This window comes from Myotis daubentonii, chromosome 1, assembly GCF_963259705.1.
Source record: "Myotis daubentonii chromosome 1, mMyoDau2.1, whole genome shotgun sequence".
In the NCBI taxonomy this organism is placed as follows: Eukaryota; Metazoa; Chordata; class Mammalia; order Chiroptera; family Vespertilionidae; genus Myotis; species Myotis daubentonii.
Window position 1 is genome coordinate 31173409 of NC_081840.1, and position 22541 is coordinate 31195949.

A 22541-nucleotide genomic window follows, 5' to 3' on the forward strand; every position below is an offset into this window, starting at 1 on the left:
ATTCTGTTTTGGGAGACTATCTAAAGATCTTTTCCTTTTAATAGCTTACTTAAGCTTATGTACATATCTTGATAGAACATGTGTGTTTGGCCTTAGTTCTGTAATTTCATATTATGTTTTCTGGTTTATTTATAAAAGTTTTAAAAACTTTTACTATGTGTACCATTTTTCTTCTTCCTTTTCCGATTGCACTCTTTCCCCCCCTTGATATTTAGGAAGTTTTAATTTTAAATCTGGGGGCTGCCTTTACCTGATACCCTCATTCCACTTTTATTTAAAACAATAACTATTCCCACATGAGAAGCAATGTAATCAAGCTCTGTTCTCTTGCTCAACCCCTCTCTTCACCTCTAATTTTAATAAATCTAACGCACCTCTCCGTTTGCTGGAGTTTGCCCTCTACAAGTTTCCTAAAGAAACTTCCATGTGAACAGTATTTCCTGAGCTTTTGAATCTGCAAAACTATCGTCAGTTCTGCTTGTTTGCACATTAGGTATTTGAGAGTTGCTTACTTGCTAAAATTTACCAGTAAACCAAAATCCATGCTCGTGGCGATTTGCAGTCCCTGGTGGGTGTGTGCAGGGGCGAACATTTGCCACCTGATGTGCATGTCCCAGCCGAGGGCACACAGGGCTTCCCCTTCTGGTTTGAGCTCTCATCATGCAGTCTATTTAGCACCATTTTATTTTTTATTTTTGTTGGTGAGTTCAGTGTTTTAAATGGCCCTTAAGCTGTATGATGAAGTGCTATCTAGTGATTTTAAGTGCAAGAAAGCTGTGAAGTATCTTATAGAGAAAATACATGTGTTAGGCTTCGTTCAAACATGAGTTATATACTGTTTGCTGTGAGTTCAATGGTCTATGACCTTCTAGTCCTGACTTAAAAAAAATAAAATGTTGTTGTACTCCTTTTCCCCTCCCTCTACTTTATTTTTCATTTTTGGTTTCCTCATTTCAGTCTTCTATATCCGCACTGTGCTTTTTATGGTGTCTGGCCTTCCTTTTATTCCTTATCGTTTAGTCTTCATTTCTGAAAAGGCTTTGTTTTCTCTCCTATTTCTTTTCTGAGTTGAGTGTTGGTATTGCTCCTTTGTAGTCCCAATTGTGGCATAAAAGCTTAACGTTCTCAGTTGGAATGTTAGGTTGTACTTTTTATCCACTTTGTGTCAGTATTTTTCTGGTTGTTTTCATTGTCTCTAAGAACGCTTTCTTGCTCTTTTCATCTTTTTTTATTTTCCTGGTAGTATCTTTGTGTGAGTATAGAGAATGTCTCCGTCATCACTCAGAGTTTAGTGAGGTAGTTTTTTGTGATGTTTAGCAGGAGCTCTTGTGGAAGCCGAGGCCCGGGTAGATTTCTAGGCTCATAGCTCAAGGGCCTCCTCTCTGCTGCTCTAGCAAACGATTTAAAGCAGGGCCTCTTGTGTGGTCCCCTCTTTCTGGCATCAGCCTTGGGCTCACCTAGAGATAATCAACAAGAGATAGAACCTTCCGGGCGACCCATGCTTTTGTAATTTTTAAATGTGCTGGCTCTTTCTGAGGTGATTCCTCCTCAGGCCTTCTCTGCACCCTTTATCCCCCCCTCCTGTTCTGCTCCATCTTTGGGCAGCACTTATTTGAAGTTTTATGATGTTTCTTTCTCCTAGGTTCATTGAGAATAAAATGTATGAGTTTAGTTTTCATTTTTCTTGCTGTTCTTTATGCTGGGAAGCTTCAGAACGAAGCCACAGTTGTGTTCCTACCGAACTCTTCTGGGTTGATGGTTCACTTGAATTAGAATCAATATGATATAGTGCTTGTTTGTCCTCAGATTCATTTGGGTTCCAGTCTTGATTCCCGGTTTCCCAGACCTGCAAGCTTGTTCCGAGGCCACAACTGAGATGATGAATAACAGTTGTTTCGAAGAAATGTAGAGCTAACAATTGAGACTAAAACAGATTACTTTGATTTTATATTTATTTCTCTTTTATGCTGAAAATGTTGCTTCCTAGTGACATTTCTTACTTATTGTACTTAAAAAGCAACACTGGCAGCATTTTCACTAAAAAGAATATAGCTAAATGCTGTTTGCAATTCTGTGGCCCTTTTTTTTTTTTTGTCTTTCATATACATTCCCAGAGAATGATAACTCAAAATATGTTTTTTTTTCAAAATATGTTTTAAAATATGTTTTAGGGTCACTCGAAATAATTTTTCTTCATATGTTCCTATTATCAATTTGGTAGATTATTAGGTACATTTTTTTCAGTGTATTTGTACAGAGTATACTTTTTAACGTCTACTTTTTAAAATTATGTAAAAACATCAACATGGTTCCAAAATCAAAACAATAAGCAAAGTACATTCAGAGATGTAGCTTCGTCCTTGTTGCCTGCTCCCTTGCTCACCCTCCCCCATAGGGAACACTTTACTCATTTTTAGTTTATTCATCAATTGTTGCTTTTTTTGTAAATACACATATTTGTATCTCCCCATGTTCATTCTTAGATAAAAGGTATCATATAATAAGTATTGTTCTGTGATTTGATTTTCCACTTGACCATATATGTTGTAGATCACACCACGCCATAGCAGTATATAAAGTCTCCCTTCCTTCCTCTCTCTCCCTTGCTTTATACCTTCTTTAAAATTGAGGTATAACAACATGTATGCAGTAAAGTGCACAAATCCTAGGCATTCAGCTTATTGAATTTATTTCATATGTATGCACCTATGTAACCACTACAAGATCAAGTTATGGAAATTTATCACCACCCCAAAAGGCTCCCCTTTGGTCTCTTCCAGTCAGTATTCCTAAAGAAAACCATTATTTTGATGTCTATTATCATAGGTTAGTTTTACTGATTCTAGACATTCATAAAAATGGAATCATACAGTATGTAGTCTGTTATACATGTAGGCTTTTAACACTATGTCTGTGACACTTTATATTTTTGAGCATTTAGTAATATGTTCTTTTTCAGTACCGTGTAATATTCAATTGTGTGAATATACTACAGTTTATTTATCAATTCCATTGTTGATAGGAATTTAACTATGTCTAGTTTTTTATAGAGTATTTTATTTTCATGCACATGACCAATTGTTCAAAAAACTATGGCTTCACTGAATTGCCTTAACATCTTTGTCAAAGGTCTGTATTTCCATGAGGCTATTTCTGGAATCTTTATTACTTTGGTCTGTGTCTCTCCTTTCACCAGCACTTTATTGTCTGGATTACCAGAGCTTTATATTGTCTTGAAGTCAGGTAACAGGAGTTTTCTAGCTTTGCTCTTCTTTTTTAAAAATTGTTTTGACTGCTTTAGTTCCATTGCCTTTCATATAAATGTTTGAAGTAACTTGTTATCTAAAAAAAATGCTAGGATTTTTACTGGGATGGTGTAGACTCTACAGATGAATTTGGAAAAGGTTGACAACAATTATTGTTTTCAAATCCATGAATAGTGTATATCTTTCCATTTATTTAGATCTTTTTGACCTAATTTTGATTTCTTTGATAGAGCTATGTAATTTTCAACCTAAAGTACTTCTACATATAATGTTATATTTGTACCTGAAATGCTGTTATAAATGGAACTGGTTTATTTTATTCTCTTTTTTTTATGCTCAAGGATTTATTTTTGTTGTTTTCTTTCAATATAAATTAAAAAACTTTAAATTATAGTTGAAATACAATATTAAATTAGTTTCAGGTGTACAACACAGTGATTAGACATTTATATAACTTACAAAGTGATCACCCTAGTATGACACCATACATAATTACTGCAATATTATTGACTATATTAATGGTAATGTTTCTTTAATCTCAACTTCCAATTGTTAATTGTGAGTCTGTACAAAGGCATTTAATTTTTGTATATCGACCTTGTATCTTGTGATCTTGTAAACCTTAGTTCTAGGGGCTTTTTAGGTTGGGACTTTTCTGCCAAGACAATCATGTTGTCTGAGAATAGATGACAATGTCTGGCTGTTGTTTTTTTCTTGTCTCATGGAATTGAGTAGGAATTCTCTTCTTTATGCTCATACTCTTCATATGGAGTTTAGTTGTTAGTCAGTGACTGGAGAGGAATTCATACACATATCAGGGGGCCACCTTCCCAGAGTTCCCTTCCCTCTGTGCTTATAATCTTCAAGTTCTAGCTACTTTGATTGCCCAGGCTCAAAACTTTTTCTGCATAGTTCACTGAGATCTACATATTTTTGCTGGGTATCTATTCGTCTGCTTACAGGAAACATAAAGCAATCTCAGGGAAAGAGCCAGATGAGGTGGTAAAGCTGGCCACCTGTACCTTCCTTCCTTTATGCACCCAAGCCCCTCAGACCCTGCCTGTACTCATTGCCTGCAGCTATTTTTAAGTATTTGTCTAGGCTTTGTAATGTTTTCAGTGGTTAGAATGTCCCAAGCCGAACCCCAAAGTATGACTATGCTCACAAAATACCCAAGCACTCTAAGTTTCCCTGAAATCTCCTGATAATATGAGTGCTTACTGTCAGTATTCTTATCTTTGCTCCTGCAGTCTGGTCCAGGTATTTTGACAACATCCCAATCTTTTATTGCCCCAGGAAATTACTCAAAAGCATTATTGAGAAAGATTCCAACCAAAAAGTTGCTTATTCCTGTTTCTAGCTGAAATTTCTATTGCCACTCAAAATTTTTATCTTCAACCTTGAGACTCTTGCCATTTTTTACACAATGCCTTAAAACTGCTTCCATTTGTCCAGTTTTCCTCCTAGCCAAGTTTCTCCAAGTTGCCATACATGTTTACCACTTTCTGGCTTGCTTCACACCTTCCTTTGATGACTCTCAGTGCTTGCATTCCCAATTTGATTTCTGACTAGTTTGTACCTGTCTTTTTCAAATTACAATTTTACCTCCCACGTTCTGGGCCCCACATAGAGTGGACATTTCTTCAAGGAAAGGACTTTGTCATCTATATATTTTGTGCCTATCTCAGATCTTAAGAGAATCTGTTGGTTCAAAGCTACTCCATAAAAGTTCTCACCAGTTAAACCATAGCTTTATAGAATAGTGCCTTTTAGTTGCTTTATGCATACTTTTTCAAGATTATTTTTTACAGATGCCATTGGTGTTGAGCCCAAAATGAACTCCTTCTGTAAACAATCTGAAGCACTGAAGCTGCTGCAAGGGCACCATGAATAGGGTTGGTGTCAACTGCCCAGGTGGTGCTATAGAACAGACTTTACTGACATTTTCTCATGACCTTTAACGTCCAGGGTTTATAATTGCAAAAGTGAAATAGAATGCAAATTCTATTTCAGAAACTCATAACTGTTTTGGAAGCAGTTAGTAGTGCAGTATGCATGTTGCAAGTTGTTGTAGAAGAGCTAGGCTCCTGGGTCATCTGGTGTCATGACTGGGGTGATGGTGATAGTCATTCTGCCATGCAAAGTAGCGCTCCTTTGTGCTCCATTAATCTTTTGCCATTGGCCATCTTGTGAGCAGATTAATTGTGGTAGAAAAGTGCAGATGCTTTATAATGAAACTCAATTTATTCTGGAAATGAAGACCATAAGTGAATATTTTTTTTCTTGTAGTTCTGATAGGACTTCAAAGTGAGAGACAGAAATAAATGTTAGGAATATCTAGAATTTGGTCCTAGAGATTGAAAATGATCACAAGCTCTTTGAATTACATTTCTGTTAACATTGGGGCCTGTTCCCTGTTCTCTCCACATTGAGGCTTCCTCTGTTGTCAGAGATTAATGTTCCCTCCTTATTCATGCAAAAAAATTAAAGAGACATATAAATATGAAACATGTACTTTTCATTAATCAAAGTTTTAATTCATCTTCATCACAGACCTCAAAAGACATACATTGTTGGTGAGAATTAGAACTATCTGATACAGCCAATATGAAGTGGTAGGTAGCCTTATTTTAAATATGTAAAAATTTTATGGTAATCTTTATTTTCATGCTAAATGAGGAGTTGTGTGATGGGTGATGATACTTTCCCAATAAGAATCACTCTGTTGTTGTTATTTTTAAAATATCTTTCCTTCTCTTGGTGGAAATAACAAGAGTATTTTTGTTGTTATTATTTTATTGTTTGTTGTTTTTTTGTTAATCCTTACCCGAGGATATTTTTCCATTGTTTTTTTTAGAAAGAGTGGAAGGGAGTGGGAGAGACAGAGAGAGAGAAACATGGATGTGAGAGAGACACATTGATTGGTTGCCTCCTGCACGTGCCCAAACCATGCCCCAACTGGGGCTGGGGATGTAGCTTGCAACAGAGGTATGTGCCCTTGACTCAGAATCAAATCTGGAACCCTTCAGTCTGAAGGTCGATGCATTATCCACTGAGCCACACTGGCCAGGGCGACAGAGTATTTGGTTGGAAATATTAGCCACATAGAGGGGAAGAAGGTGTGTCCAGGTGAAGGAAAATGGAGCTAATTTATTGTGATAATACAGTTGGAACTGCAGTGCTGTAAAGGACATAGAGATGATCTCTTCATGATTCTTAATGTACATGGGAGGAAAACTGAGAATGAGAGTAGTAATGGACTTGCATGAAGTCCTACCAACAGTTGGCTGATCAGGAATATAACCAGGAAAGCTACTCATTACCCCCTAACAATGGTCAGTACCCACACTTAGGGCTTAGGCTGCTCTTCAATGGTGGGAGCTCCCCTAATCCCTCAGGGTATAGAGGAAGGGTTGATGGGAGGAATTCCTGCCTATGGTGTTCCATGACCCAAGGAAACTAGGGCATTCATACTTTTAACTATCTTTATGACAAGGTATAGTAGTAGGTCAAGTGAGCACCTATGAAGGCACCTCATTCTCATGCAGGGTGCCTGCCAGTTCCCCTCCAGCTACCTCTTCTCACACCTATTGAGCCAGATCCCGTCTCTAAACCAGGACACAGCTCATGGGATATTTCCCCAGAGGTAAAAGTGGAAGCACAGGCAACACCAATTCTAACACAGCTGAATTTTGCTGACTAGTGCCAGGTGGTTTGGCATTGTAAATAGAGGCAAAGTGGTCAAAAGTAGGGGTGTCTGGTATTCAAAAAATCTGTGGAAATTACAGAAATGATATATGGTTGAAAAACATTCAAATATCACCAAAGAAATCTCTTACTCTATCCTTCCTTCTTTGCTCCATGGTACCCACTGGCATCAGATTAATGAGATTCCAGCTTTTTCTATGTCTACAAAAACAAAAGCGTTGGGATTTTATTTTGTTTTTATAAAAATGAAGCTGTATTCTGCATACCTGATTTCCAACCCCCCTTACCCCTAACATTTTTTCTTGGATTTCACTCCATATAAGTACCTGGCTACATAAGAGTCCATAGTAAGGATATTCTATTATATATTATAACATTTCTGTGTTTAAGGGCATATCATTGCCTCTAATTTTTTACTTACAAATAAATACTAGAATGAATATAGCATTTCCTTTTGCTAAATCTGTAGAGGTTGAGTTTTTTTGGCCGATGCATTTAGACCAGGTCCTCAAACTACGGTCTGTGGGCCACCTGCAAATACAAATATTGTATTTGTTCCCGTTTTGTTTTTTTACTTCAAAATAAGATATGTGCAGTGTGCATAGGAATTTGTTCATAGTTTTTTTTTTTAAACCATAGTCTGGCCCTCCAACGGTCTGAGGGACAGTGAACTGGCCCCCTGTTTAAAAAGTTTGAGGACCCCTGAACATTTAAATTTTTCTAGATATAGTCAGTTCTTGGGGATTTGATAAACAAGTGAAAACCAAAGTAATGGGATAGACCTATGTAAAAGGCCTGAGTGTTCTGAGTACCAGAACATCTAAAGCAGAGGTCCTCAAACTTTTTAAACAGGGGGCCAGTTCACTGTCCCTCAGACATTCCACACATGCACACTGCGGGCCTGGGACGAGTCAGCTGCTAAGCAGGACAGGCAGTGGGGGCAAAAACACCCGGCGGGCCGGATAAATGTTTTTGGTGGGCCGCATGTGGCCCGCGGGCCGTAGTTTGAGGACCCCTGATCTACAGGTAGAGAGAAGCTAAAATATTTGGCTTCTCTCACTCCTTCTGCACCAGAGCCCTTCAAGACCAGACTCAGACTTGATGATTTGCTAGGAAGACATACAAGATTCAGAAAAGCTGTCACAATCAGCAAAGGTAAAAGGCAATTAGGGTGAAGCCCTGGAGAAGTGAGCTTGAGGTTTGTCCTTTCCCAGTGGAGTCACCTGGACACCCTTAATCCTCCCAGTTATCTGTGTGGTAACACGTGCAAAGCATTGCCAACCAGGGGACCTACCTGAGCCTTGGTGTCCAGGGTTTTAGCTTTATGTTTCAGGTCAGTCTCATAGGTGTGCAGCACCCACGTGATTCACCTCAGTGACTCAGTTTCCAATCCCTCTGAGGTCAAATGGGACAGCATGACCCAGGACCTCAGGCATATACAAAAGGCTTTTATCATTAGTCACATTGTTAGCACAAATCAGCTGGCCAAATGGATGCAGCCTGGCCCAAGGCCTCAGGAACATAAAATCACTCTTATCCAGCGGGCTGTTCTTTTTTCTTTCTTTATTGATTAAGGTATTACATATGTGTCCTTATCCTCCAATTGCCCCCCACCATCCCCCCACTCATGCCTTCACCCCCCTGTTGTCTGTGTCCATTGGTTAGGCTTATATGCATGCATACAAGTCCTTTGGCAGGCTATTCTAAGGGCTCTGAGGTTGTCTCCTCGGACGAGGGCCAGTTGTTCTGCAGTCAGGCCTTCCTTTGGAATGTGCAGGTCTTGGGCAACCAGGCCCGAGTTAACCCTCTACTACACAGGCTCCTTGTACTTTATTGGAGGGATTCTTTCATCATAGGTCCTTATGATCATATTAAGGCTTGAAGAGGAGTTATTAAGGCTACTTGGAGGATGTTTGATCATGTTTTAATTTTAGGACTGAGTAATTTCTACTGCTTCATACAATGGAGCTACATAGTGGGGTCAGTGTCTGACCAGGGCTGACATACTTGGTTTGAGTTCTAGTCTAAGCAAATCCTGAATTTGAGTCTGGAGAGACCACCATTTCAATACAGATCAGGGATTTGCACATAGGAGCAGAGTAAGACTTTTTAGGGCTGGAAAGGAAGTGATATGAGTCTAAGGGAAGATGTGCTTTTGGGGTATTGATCCTTGGTCTGGTGCGGAAGAAGTGATATTAACAAATGCTCAATATCCAACATTAGGTATTCAAAATATACAAACATTTGTTGTATATCTTCTCCCTGCAGATATCATGATATCCAAGGATTGACAGAACCAACAACTGGTGAAGGTGTTTAAGCTACCAGTCTGGTGCCTTGTTACAACAGTCCCATCAAATTAGTGTACCTCCAGTACCTGCCTCTTAGGGCATTTCTGCCCTGACCTCAAACTCCAAGGCATAGACCTTTCTACCTTTTATCTTTATCTTATATTTTCCTATTCACCAGTCACTCCATAAAGTAAATGTATTTGAGTCAAAACAATAGGTCAATACAAAGTCATGTTAAGAAAATAATTGGATAGGTGGCATGTAGACTGTAGCCAAGGAGTTAGTGAAGAAGAAAAATAAAGAATACAATAAGTAGAACAATGTCCATTATGAAACCACAGAACCATTCAAGACTATTCAGTTTCAAGTAGGTCACTGGTTGGGATGATAAAGAAGGAGAGAGAGAGAGCTGATTCTAACATCTTTGTCCTGGGGTAGTTTGTTTCTTCAATGAATAAATGACTAAAACAATCCTCCATTATATTAACACTACCTTACTGATAAGTTTTGACATATAGTGATTTTATTTTTGTTACTGTCAATCTGAAATACTGTTTGTGATCAGTTTTCCATCTTACAATATTTTATGCTTTATATAGTTGACATAAAGATTTATGGTAGTTTGTTTCTCTTGTCAACATAAATTTGTCTCTGTGCTATTTAAGTCTTTGTCTGTAATTGGTATGTGCCTCTGGCTTACTTTTGGTTTCTGTATACCTGATAACTATATTGACATCCTCTTGTTTTTGGTGTGAGGTGCTCCCAGTTTGACTCCTGGTGTCTGGTAGGCATTCATGTGATGTGTTCCTGCCTCGCTGAGGCAGGATCTTATTGTGTTTTTACCACCTCTGATTCCATGAATCATTGTGATACATTAAAAATTGTAATTCCCAGCACCTGCTTCACGCAGAGCTGCTCTTCCTTTCTCTACCAGCCTCCAAGGTTTTACACACAGGATGATACCCTCAGGATGAAATATGCTGCCCTCGTGCTCCTTTCCTCCAATTTCCTAGTTAGTTGTTTCCTTGAAAATGCAGCCTCTGACATGTGTGGAAAGCGATATAGTACTGTCTGAGCAGTCTGCAGAATGGTTAACCTGCAGAGTGGTTCCATTTTTGCATTAATGGAATTTTTGATCCAAAGACAACAGTGGGTATAGTGGACATTACTTTTCCATCCCATTTGTATTCTCTCTTTTTTTTTCTGGTATCAAATTCATTTTTCCCCCCCTGTGAAATAAATACTTCTCTATTCTCTGATATGGGGTGGGAATAGGGAAACAGTTATTTCACTAGGCACATTTTCCCCAAATGATGCCTTTGCAGAAAATTAGATACGTTGAGAAAGTGGACAAGGGGTAGCTTTGCATATCCTTATTCTCCCTGTGGGTAGAACCTCACAGTCAGTGATGCTGTTCCACCGTCCCTGTGCTTTCTAAGGAGTTCCTCTCCCCAGGTTCTAGGGAGGAGGCAGGTGGCTGTGGCATAGCAGACCGGAGCATTGCATGCTCCCCTGATCACAGTCACTCATTCAAAGATGGGATGGGACCAAGGCAGAGCCAATGAGACATAATGTTCCCAGCTGAGAAAGAGACGGATGTTTTGTTCTGCACTTGAGCCCAAGAGAATATGATCCTGGAGCTGCTTAGGGCTCACCACATGGAGCCAGAGATCCATTCCATTCAGCGAACACAAGAAAAACAGTCAAACATGAAGAGGACTTGAGTTTTTTTTTTTTTTTTTTAATTAAATCTTTATTGTTCAGATTATTACATTTGTTCCTCTTTTTTTCCCCCCCATAACTCCCCTCCTCCCAGTTCCCGCCCCACCCTCTGCCCTCACTCCCCACCCACTGTCCTCATCCATAGGTGCACGATTTTTGTCCAGTCTCTTCCCACATCTCCCACACCCCTTTTCCCCCCAAGAATAGTCAGTCCATTCCCTTTCTATGTCCCTGATTCTATTATAATCACCAGTTCATTCTGTTCATCAGATTATTTATTCACTTGATTCTTAGATTCACTTGTTGATAGATGCATATTTGTTGTTCATAATTTGTATCTTTACCTTTTTCTTCCTCTTCCTCTTCTTAAAGGATACCTTTCAGCATTTCATATAATCCTGGTTTGGTGGTGATGAACTCCTTTAGCTTTTCCTTATCTGTGAAGCTCTTTATCTGACCTTCAATTCTGAATGATAGCTTTGCTGGATAAAGTAATCTTGGTTGTAGGTTCTTGGTATTCATCACTTTGAATATTTCTTGCCACTCCCTTCTGGCCTGCAAAGTTTCTGTTGAGAAATCAGCTGACAGTCGTATGGGTATTCCCTTGTAGGTAACTGAGTTTCTTTCTCTTGCTGTTTTTAAGATTCTCTCTTTATCTTTTGCTCTTGGCATTTTAATTATGATGTGTCTTGGTGTGGTCCTCTTTGGATTCCTTTTGTTTGGGGTTCTCCGCGCTTCTTGGACCTGTAAGTCCATTTCTTTCACCATGTGGGGGAAGTTTTCTGTCATTATTTCTTCAAATAGGTTTTCAATGTCTTGCTCTCTCTCATCTTCTGGCACCCCTATAATTCTGATGTTGGTATGCTTGAAGCTGTCCCAGAGGCTCCTTACACTATCCTCGCATTTTTGGATTCTTTTTTCATTTTGCTTTTCCGGTTGGATGTTTTTTGCTTCCTCGCATTTCAAATTGTTGACTTGATTCTTGCGCTCCTCTGGTCTGCTGTCGGGCGTCTGTATAGTATTCGTTATTTCAGTCCGTGTATGCTTAATTTCTAGTTGGTTCCCCAATATAAGATCAAGGGTCTTATTAGTTTTCGTGTAGATCTCATTAAGTTTATTGGCGGCTTCTAAACAGTTCTTGAGAGACCTTAAAAGTGTGGTTCTGAACTCTATTTCTTCCATTGACAATTTTGTCCTGTTTCTTTGTCTCCGCATTTTGTTATGCTTCCTTGGTGCACCCCCTAGTGGTCTTTGTTCGCAGTCTTATAGTTAAATCTTGATTGTTGTAGCTACTTCCAGGGAGGGTTTGACCTCCAGGCCAAGTGGCTATGAGAATCAGCTGTGTCAGCAGTGAGAGAACTTCTGTCCTCTAGGGAGGTGCTAATCTAGCCTTTGCCTGAGGCTATCCAGCAAATGCCTCTGGGCAGGGCTTGGGCGGGGCGGGTCGCACAGGATCAACAGGGTGAGCCGGAGAGAGCAGTTATGGCGGCTCTCAGTCCTGTCCCCAGGGGCTCCGCCTCTCTGAGTCCCAGCACCCGCTGCAAAGCTCAGAGAGAAAGCTGCACTCGCTCTGACCGAAGCCAGACAGTCCCGCCTCTCCCGTTTGAGTCTGGGTCCCCAAAGACTCGCCTGTATCTGGAGCCCAGAGTCTGCGACTCCCTCCCGATTGAAAACGCCAACCGCGCCCTCCGCCGCCAGCCCGCTCCGCGCACTCCGCACCTCAGAACCTGACTTCAGCACTGCGCCTCCTCTGAGTGTCCGCGCGCGCCTCTCCTTCCTCCTAGCTGTAGGACTTCCACTCAGCCAGCGTTCCTGTGGTTCTGGGTGATGTCCCTTCCATTTTTTGGTTTCACTTTTGAAGTAGTTGTTCAGAGCAGCAAACTCCGGCGTTAACCTATGCCGCCATCTTGGTTCTCCCTTGGGAATCTTTTTTCGAGGACTTGAGTCTTAATGACATTACCCAATCCTCTAGCTTGATCTAAGACTGAAGTTTTATGCTAATTTGCGTTGGATTTCTCTTATTTGGCAACAAAGAAGCATTGGCTGCTATAGTGGCAGAGTGTCTCTGTACCTTGTTTTCGGTCTTGTGCCTATGCTTCTGGTAGCAAAGTGCGACCTGTAAGTCACCAATTATTTCTCTTTCCTCCTTTAACAACCTCACAGTTATTGAAATTCCTTCCAAATTCTTAGCATACATTATCAGTCAGCCCTGGTTTTCTCTTCCTGGTCCTTGTAAATATTTAGTGGGAGGTTAGTGAAAGTTAATGAAGGGCACTTGGATGCATTTTTAAACTGGAATGGTGATGCTGATGGTTGAGCTTTATCAAATTCTCATTTAACAAACTTTCCCAGTTATATAACGCTGGTCCCTTATTAATTAGCCTTTTTTCCCCTTTTGGTTTGACCACATGTAACAGAAAAACCAAGTGAGAGCAGCTTAATCTAATTTTCTCATGTAATGTGGAGTTGGAGGTAGGCAGTATAGGGATGGCAGGGTGTCATTAGGGACCTGTCTTTCTGCTCGGATATCTCAAGCTTGGATTCTCAGTCTTAAGGGCGCAGGGCCTTGACAGAATTCCAGACAGAGAAGAATAAGACCAAGGAACAAATATCATGTGTCAGCTGAATGAATACTTTAGGAGAGCATTCTTTGAAGCCCTACTGAATGACTTCCACTTATTTTTCATTGGCTTAAATTGTCACATGGCCATTCCTAGCTGCAAAGGCTAGAAAATACCTTTTCTTTCTTTCTTTCTTTCTTTCTTTCTTTCTTTCTTTCTTTCTTTCTTTCTTTCTTTCTTTCTTTCTTTCTTTCTTTCTTTCTTTCTTTCTTTCTTTCCTTCCTTCCTTCCTTCCTTCCTTCCTTCCTTCCTTCCTTCCTTCCTTCCTTCCTTCCTTCCTTCCTTCTTTCTTTCTCTCTCTCTCTCTCTCTCTCTCTCTCTCTCTCTCTTTCTTTCTTTCTTTCTTCTTTCTTTGCTTTTTTTTTTTTTTATAAAAGTTCTTTTATTGATTTCAGAGAGGAAGGGAGAGGGAGAGAGAGAGACAAACATAAATGATGAGAGAGAATCATTGATCGGCCACCTCCTGTTTGCCCCCTACTAGGGAACGAGCCTGAAAACTGGAATGTGCCCTGATCAGGTTTGGAACCATTACCTCCTGGTTCATAGGTTGACACTCAACCACTGAGCCACTGGCTGGGCGAAAGTACATTTTCTTAATTGGGTACACGGGTGCTCTTAATAATGGTATTCTTTTAGTAAGAAGGAAGGGAGATAGGCAGTTGGCTATCTCATCTATAAGGAGAATAGATATTGATTGAATAGGTAACCAGAAGTCTCATCTATGGAATCCTTAATGCAACAACCCTTTGTGACATATTAACTGCCCTGTATCTATTCCTGTATTTTTTTTTAATATATTTTATTGATTTTTTACAGAGAGGAAGGGAGAGGGATAGAGAGTTAGAAACATCGATGCGAGAGAAACATCGACCAGCTGCCTCCTGCACACCTCCTACTGGGGATGTGCCCGCAACCAAGGTACATGCCCTTGACCGGAATTGAACCTGGGACCTTTCAGTCCGCAGGCCGACGCTCTATCCACTGAGCCAAACCGGTTTGGCTATTCCTGTATTTTTTGGTGGTTATAAATATTCTCTGAAATTTTTGTTGTTGCTTTTGGCCTTGTGTCTCTTTCCTTCAGTGCCCTGTTCTCTGAGGTCTCTAAAGCTCACACACAAGTCACATATTGAAGGATATTAGTGGGTTGCAAGTTACTCATGTTTAGGATGGTATTTTATATACTTAGGCTGGACCAGTGGTCTGGATGGAGCCAGCTCTACTATCCTCTGAGAGTTGGTTGTTGAATTGTTCAGGAATTTTGCAAACTGGCTGTTAAAGCCATAATTAAATAATAAATTATGTGAACTTACAATAAAGTGAATTACATTAAAAATATAGGAAAAATACCAGAAACTCATCACTTCTTAATTATTTTACTCAGTAATTACTATCTATGTTCATGATGTTATTTATGTTTATTTTACCAGTATGGTGAAAATTAAATAATAGTGTGGTACTGTGCATTTCTTCCCAACTTTGCATTGTTTGTAGGGACCATGGTGGGAATTTTTATATCATGGACATCAATAAATCCTGAGTTAGTATTTTGTTGATTGTCTATCTAGACCTAAAAAAGTGATGGAGAAAATGTTAATAATTCAGATAAAACAAGTGTGCAGTGTCTTTAGCTGTTTCACTGTAAATAGCACAGAGAAACTGAGAAAATATTATTTCAGTGTTAGGAAATTGTCTGGTTCAGAAAAGTTGTTCACATAAGTGACAAATGTGAAATTTCAATATCTTAATTGTTTCACATTTATCCTACTCGCCAATAGTAACCAAAACATCAACTAAAATTCATGTCAGAATTACACCAAGAGAACTAGTTGTTAAACATTAGACAGCACACTGTGGCTGCAACCTAAAGGGGAAGGAAGTCATGTTTCTGACTGCTAGAGTTGGTTTATGTTAGAAAGAAACATCAACGAGCTTGCCTTACTTGTGGTGTAGGAGTCAACACAACATCACCAGACCTGGACTCTACCTTCGACCTGCCTCTTATGCCCAAATCGAACCTGCCTGGCACTAGGCTCACTGAATCACTTCTCTAATATTCCTTACTTTGTCTGTGCTTTCTTAAATCCAGTTATCCTTATTTAATACTTTAAACAGTATATGGTTGGTAGATCCTATGTGACCACTCAGGCAGTGTGCCTCTTGGACAGTCACTAGTGTCCACACTCAGTATCTCCCAGCTCCTCTTACCTCCCACTACTTGCTGAGAGGTTGGCATTTGCAGAGCTTCTCCTTAGCTACATTTCCAGACACCCTCAAGAGCAAGCATGCAAGTTTGCACTGCACCCTTCATATTAATCTGTATCCTTATGACAGTGTACCCGGGTACACCAGCTTCTCAAAGAGTTGTTACTCTAAGGAAAACTATTCAAACTAAGTTGAAGTTTGTAGTTAGCTATTCTGAAGATAAGAGATGCAGCAGGAATCTTTAGAACACCGGGTAGAGAAAATTGGACATGGTCCACCAGCTCAGTAAAATGACTTTACTGAATCACTTTTCTTACAAGGTCATGATATTGTTAACTACTAAACTGGTGGTGTTTTTCAAATTAATAGAGACAAATCTCATTCATGTAGATGCCACTAATTTGAACAAAGGCTGGTTTGGAGTTTACCTGTGTGCCACTCCTAAAGAACAAAGATTACCAAATGAAGAGTCAAACAAGAAGAGGGAAGCAAGAGTACAAAAATTTTCCAAGTACTGCAGCAGAATACTTGTAAGTATCATATATTACAAATTATAGCTTGTAGTCTGGAGAGAAAGTGAGAGCCGAATCATGATGGGGCTTTCAGGGTCCCCTAAGGAGCCGAACTTCATCCTGTAGCTGTGGAAAAAATTGTTAAGGAAGAAAATAACTTTGGATGTTTGTTTTAGAAATATTATCATAGTTGTAGGAGGGAGGATGGATTATAGGGGCAAATTATACCACCAAAGGATTTACTACAAAATGAGGAGGGTAGTTTGCAGGGAGCAGGGTAGAAAGGAGTAGGTTCAAAAAAGATCTACATAGGTGTTGAAAGTGACAATATTGACAACTTTTTGATGTATAGGTGACGAAAAGAGAGGGCAGAACATGGCTGGCAAGGTTTCTGGCTTGGACTCTTCATCGATGGGGAGATATTTCATGTGGAGAACAACTAAGAGAGAGCAAGTAGGGGGTGAGTGAGGGTATACTAGGTGTTGGGTGTAATTTTTAAAGGCATGGATTTAGAGGTGCATGTGGAATATTTAATTGGTGATCACCAGTGAGTGATTGCAAGTTCAAATTTGAAATGGGAGAGAAGTGCTGGGGATAGAAATTTCTGTTCATTAGCAAGTTGGTAATCAAACCCAAAGAAATAAAACATGTGAGGCAAAAAGTATAGAAAGCAGAGATTGTAGTAATTCAACATTTAAGAAGCATGTAAAAGATGAGGCCACAGACAGATGGAGAAGGGATGTTAGGGAGAGGAGGAAAACCAGAGTCATAGGACAATAACTGCCTATCTCATTCCTTGAACACTACTTTCTGACCAGGTGTTACCTTCACCTGGAAGCATAGTGCCAGCTATCCTAAAAGTTTGGGCTCTTTATTAATTAGAAAACTTTTAGAGATTCATATGGATATGCACAATACATGCTAGAGCTTAAATAAATACTGATTTGTTTTTTCAAAAAAAAAAATTGGGGCTCAAGCAAATTGTTACCAAACACCCTTATCATTGGTTATTGATGTCTTGAATTTGGTCTATTGCTTTGCCTTGAGACTTGGGTTCCTGAAGGTGTCCTGTTTTACCAAGATATTTGGCCAATATATGACTTAAATAAATTACATAATCTCTCTGTGATTCAGTCGCTCATTTGGAAAATATCAGATAGATCAGTAATTTTTAAATTCATTTTTTAAAGTTATAGAATTTTTTTCTCAAATGAAATATTTTGTGGAGCCTCAATGTAGTAAACAGAAAAAGGCTATAGCTGTTTTGATTGAAGTCGGGTCAGTTGTGAATAGGAGCTCTGTCCTTACATATCAAGTTACCCACCTCAAAAATGTTTTTAGAATTAATGTTCAGCCTTTGCTTGTAGACCCAGATCTTGATAACTCACTTAAATGGAGAAAATGTGCTTTGGTCAACACCAAATATTTCTGAACTTTGACGATGGTGGATATTCGTTTGTGGCAGACACTGTTGGGTGCCTTTTCCTTGTCAATTCCATTTCTCATTTCTCCCTGTCTCTCAACTTTTTATTGCTGGCAGAGCTCTGTTTTTGTTTTATGGTTTCCTTTTAATGCTTAAGAAAAATGATCTTCTTCCCAGCCCCAAAGGATAAATGATAATTGGTCTAATTGAGGTGATCTTCCTCCTTTTCTTAGTGATTTGGTTAGGAATGGGTAGGGCATATAACTCAATCTTGGCCTATAGAACTGAGGGTAATTTTACTGAGGGGCTTCTTGGAAAGGTTTCCCTCATTAATGCAAAGAGCTGGATGGAGGAAATAATCCTGTTGTTAGCTGGATGTTGTCATCTACCTGTGATATCTGAAATGATACCAGTCATTCTGCGACTAAAGGGGATGGTCCAGCTCATGCATGCTGAGCATGTAGAGCAGAGAGAAGGAAAGAACCTGAGTGTTTGAAGATGTTATTCTAAAGCTGAAATAATTGACCTGAAGCTGACTCAAAGCTACCCTATCCTTGATCTTGTAGATGTGTGACATAATACAATTCTCTATTGTTTAGACCTTGCTAGTTGGATCATCCATACTTGCAGCTAAAATGATCATAGTGGATTCCACTGCTCTCTGGTATAAAGGCGATGATACTCAAAACCCATTCATCCTTTGATACATTCAGTAAGCATTCATGAGCATTATGTGCCAAGCATTGCCTAGGTGCGGAGGATACAGTAGAGCAGGGCACAGGGATGGGGCTGACATCATGGGATGGTGTAAAAACAGAGAGAAGCTTAGTGTAGCCATAGCATAGCAAGTAAAGGGAAAGAACACTATGGATGCAATCAGGGCAGGGGGCATTCTAAGAGGAGGAGTTATATGCAAAAGCACAGAAGCATAAGATAATATTGGTTTGGGGGACTAAAATTTAAAAAAGGAAACCAACAGTAAATATAATTGTATGTATGGATTGCGCACATAGTTTGGGGTGGACGAAAGATATTAATGCTTGGAAATAAGGCTGATTCCGGGGCGAGTATAAGGTATTTAGATTTTGTGCTGTAACTCAGTTTGCTCGAACCCATGTCAGAGGAAGCTTGGATGCTGACGCGAGAAGGACTTTAGTTTAAATTCAACAAATAATTATTCAGAACCTATTATGTAAGCTCTGGGTAATAAAAAATGAGGCCAGACTCCCTCTGACCTCCGAGATGATCATCTTGGTAGTGAACACGAGACATGCAAACCAATAACTTCAGTACAAGGTGGAATGTGAAGCCAGAGGACTTTGAAGCCAGGAGATGTGGGAAATGAGGATGTTTCAGGGAAGGTGGGTGCAGAACGAAAGGCACAGAGCGAGTTTTTGTGAATGTGTATGCGAGTGACTTTATTGTCTGTGAGACTGTCAGCAAGCGTGGGGTGCGGTCAGAAAGGGATGAAGACCGAACTTGTGAACACATGAAAGTCACTCCAGGAAATTGAACAACTGAAGACCTAGATGTAAAACAGATACATTAGAGTCAAGGTAACGATGTCACCACATAACATTTGGTTTTATGAAAGAATTCACCATAGACTAAGTAAGCAGTGCTCTCTTCAAAGACCAGAGAGAATGTTATTTAAGACCTTTTCTTTATACGACTCGACAGCTCTCACACAAAAAAGGCCTTCTGTCAGCTCCACACACACGACACTAGCATTTTCACTTCACAGGTGCACGTGGCTACACTGCGACATCTCATTTCCTGAGCCTGTAACTGTCTGAAACCAAAGACAAGTAAAGGCCTGCACCGAGGAGGATAAAAATGTAGGTAATGAAAAGAGATTAATAGCTTGAGCAGGTAGTTGAGTGGCTGCTTTAGGGGAAGCTGATCACTTTACTTCATAGGATAAAGATGTGATAATGTTGGTCAAAATCTGCCCCCGGGGAAACCAACCGCTTTTATCTTTACTGCTGTTGGTTGGCAAACCATTAGACTGTTTTTTTTTGTGAGTTTGTTTATTCTCCACTAAGTCTGGATAATACTATGAGCATAAAACAGCAAAGTTAAAATTAGAAAAATTTTGAATTTACTTTGAAATCTCGTGGCACTATACCCTAAAGAAGAAGAAAAAGCACACTTGAATTTTGCCGAAACTTAGCTATTTTGCTAGAAAAAGTTGGGAGATTCATAATGTAAAACAGAGACATTATAATTTTGATAGTCTGGGATTCAGAGCACATGGGAGTAAGTTACTAGAAAAAACCTCTTAATACTCCTTTAATAACTGGTTCAAAGTGTCCAATTTTTACATGCAGAATTAAAAGGTGCGTTGGGAAGTGGTGTGGTTTTGGGGAATTCAGGTTTTGTTTCTCACCTGGTCCTTGTTCCCCAGGAGCTGTATAGATCAGAGAACACTGCATCGTGTGTAAGTCTGTATGTTTAAAGCTTCTGCTAAATTGGATTTTTTGGTACAAATCTCGCAGAGGGATTTGTGGAATCCTTTCCAGATATGATATTCCATTATTGTAAAAGCTTTACTGCTCTTATCTTTGTGGGCAGAGGGTCAGAATGGACTGCATGTGAGGATTAAAATCAGCCAGCCCAGGAGCAGAATGAGCTGGGATGGATTACACAAAACATTTTAACAAATGCTGGAGGTCCTGGCTTGCCTTTATCTTTTACCTCTGAGATTTCAGCAAATGTTCCAAGAACATCATTTGTAGGAAAGCAGATATCAGATACAACATTCCAGTAGCCACGAAGGCTGAACTTATATAAAACATTGATCTTATTTTCAGGAACCACTTAACTTAAAAAAAAAATAATAGTAGAAATACTTTTTAGCTTTTCCTGCATTGGAGAAACAGGGCACCCCAAGGCTCTGACCTATACTCTACGCTTCCCCCTCTGTCTCAAAGGAGCTCATTTCCCTTCCCCAGCTTCCTATGCAACCTGCATGTGAGGATGTGGGCAGCTTCCAGCCACACCTCTGAGCCGGCCTTATGTCCTGGGGCCATCCCACTGCCTGTGGTGCTTTGATAGAAAGTTCTAGAGCTGCCGCTCATCCCATGTGTCTAAAACCTGGACAAGTCCCTTTGTTACTAAATTGTTATTGCTAAAGCTTTTGTGGCAAAGTATTAACTGAGGCTATTGATAGCATGGTCTGGGATTAATAGAATACTTTTTTCTCTGACATGTTGCAACCTAAGAACTGTATTGGCCTGCCAGTGCCTCTGGAGAATTAGTAAGAACACCTCTTGGCACCCCCATTCAAAAAGACAGATGTTATCTGTGCAATTAAATTATTAGTAAGTTATAAGTAATTAAGATTTAATAAGAGACAGTTTAAAACAAACCAACCAACCTCAAATTACAGTGAGCAGCATCTGACTTTTGAAGTTGGTAGCATAATTCCCATAAGTGGGAGAAATAAACCTCTACATGGGAGCTGATGGGGGAGAGGGAAAGAAAAGAGGAACACAGACCTCTGTCCTCTGGGCACATAAATCAGGGAACCTAGAGAAGGTGGCCCATTACTGAGCCAAGCCACAGGGAGCAGAGAGCTACTGTGTTTTGCAAATGAAAGAGGGGGTTGGGTCTCCAGAGGGTTCCCTGAGGAGGAGAGTTGGGGAGCAGAGAAGCATGAAGCCTTTAGGGAATATCTAATGTTTAGATAGATTATGTTTGCCCTGCAGTACATAGCACTCAGCCTTCATGCCTTGTTTTGGGTAGAAAACAAAGAAAAGGAGGTTAGGTTGTTTTCTTCTCTGACACAAGACAGGAAGGGCAGAGTAAGTTACTAGAAAAAACAACTTCTTCTACCACTTCTCTTCCCCGTCCTGCCTCACTTTGGAGAATCCTTGGCAAGGATGTGCAAGGGAGCCCCCCTTTCACTGCAGCTGGGGTGGGGGGGGCGTCGATGGGTGGGTGAGAAAGCATCTTCCTAAGCTCCAAGTGCCTCTGAGTTACACTGGGCTGTAGATACCTGCTTGTTAGGCATTTTCAGAGGGAATTCTAGAAATGGGAATGGAGACTGTCCTTAGAGAATAATCTTTGGAGCCAACCTGACCTGGGATTGAATCTGGGATCTGAAAATATAAAACTCCGTATGACTATGGGCACATTTTAAGAGGTTTTTTTTTTTTTTTTTTTTTTTTTTTTTTTTTTAAAGTTTGACTTCTCACCTATGAATCAGGGACGATGATACTTTTCCAAGAGAGTTGTACTGAATTCTGTAATATTTGTCAAGCAGGTGGCGCTGAGTCTGATACGTGACAGGTATGCAGTATATGGGACCTTATATTAATGCCAGTAGGTTGGGTTTCTATACTTAAACTTCAGGAAGTGCTAGAGCCGAGGCAGGAAGAATCATGGGAGGTGGCTCACCTGTTTCTCTTCTCCTTTCTCTCCTCCTTTTTCATCTTTATTATCATCTGTAGTCCTTGCCCTGGCACTGACATGGAGTAAGAAATGAAGTCGGAGGTAGTTCCAGGTGGGGAAGGAAGAAAGGAAAGGGTGCTTAGCAGCAGAGAGGAATTTCCTTGTTCTTCTGGTCAAGACAGCACTTCCTGTGCTCATTTGACTGACAGAGAGGGATGCTCCCTCTACCTGACCCTACTCCAACCCACCTGTCCCATCTGGCACCTCCGTGTACCTCTATCTCAGGCTCTGTGCCTTTCTAACAGATGCCTGTTGGACGGAGGGTGAGGAAGGACAAGCCGTTCTACGTTATTGGTTCCCTGCTGCTGCTACTGATTTAACACACACAGGGTGTCCATGGC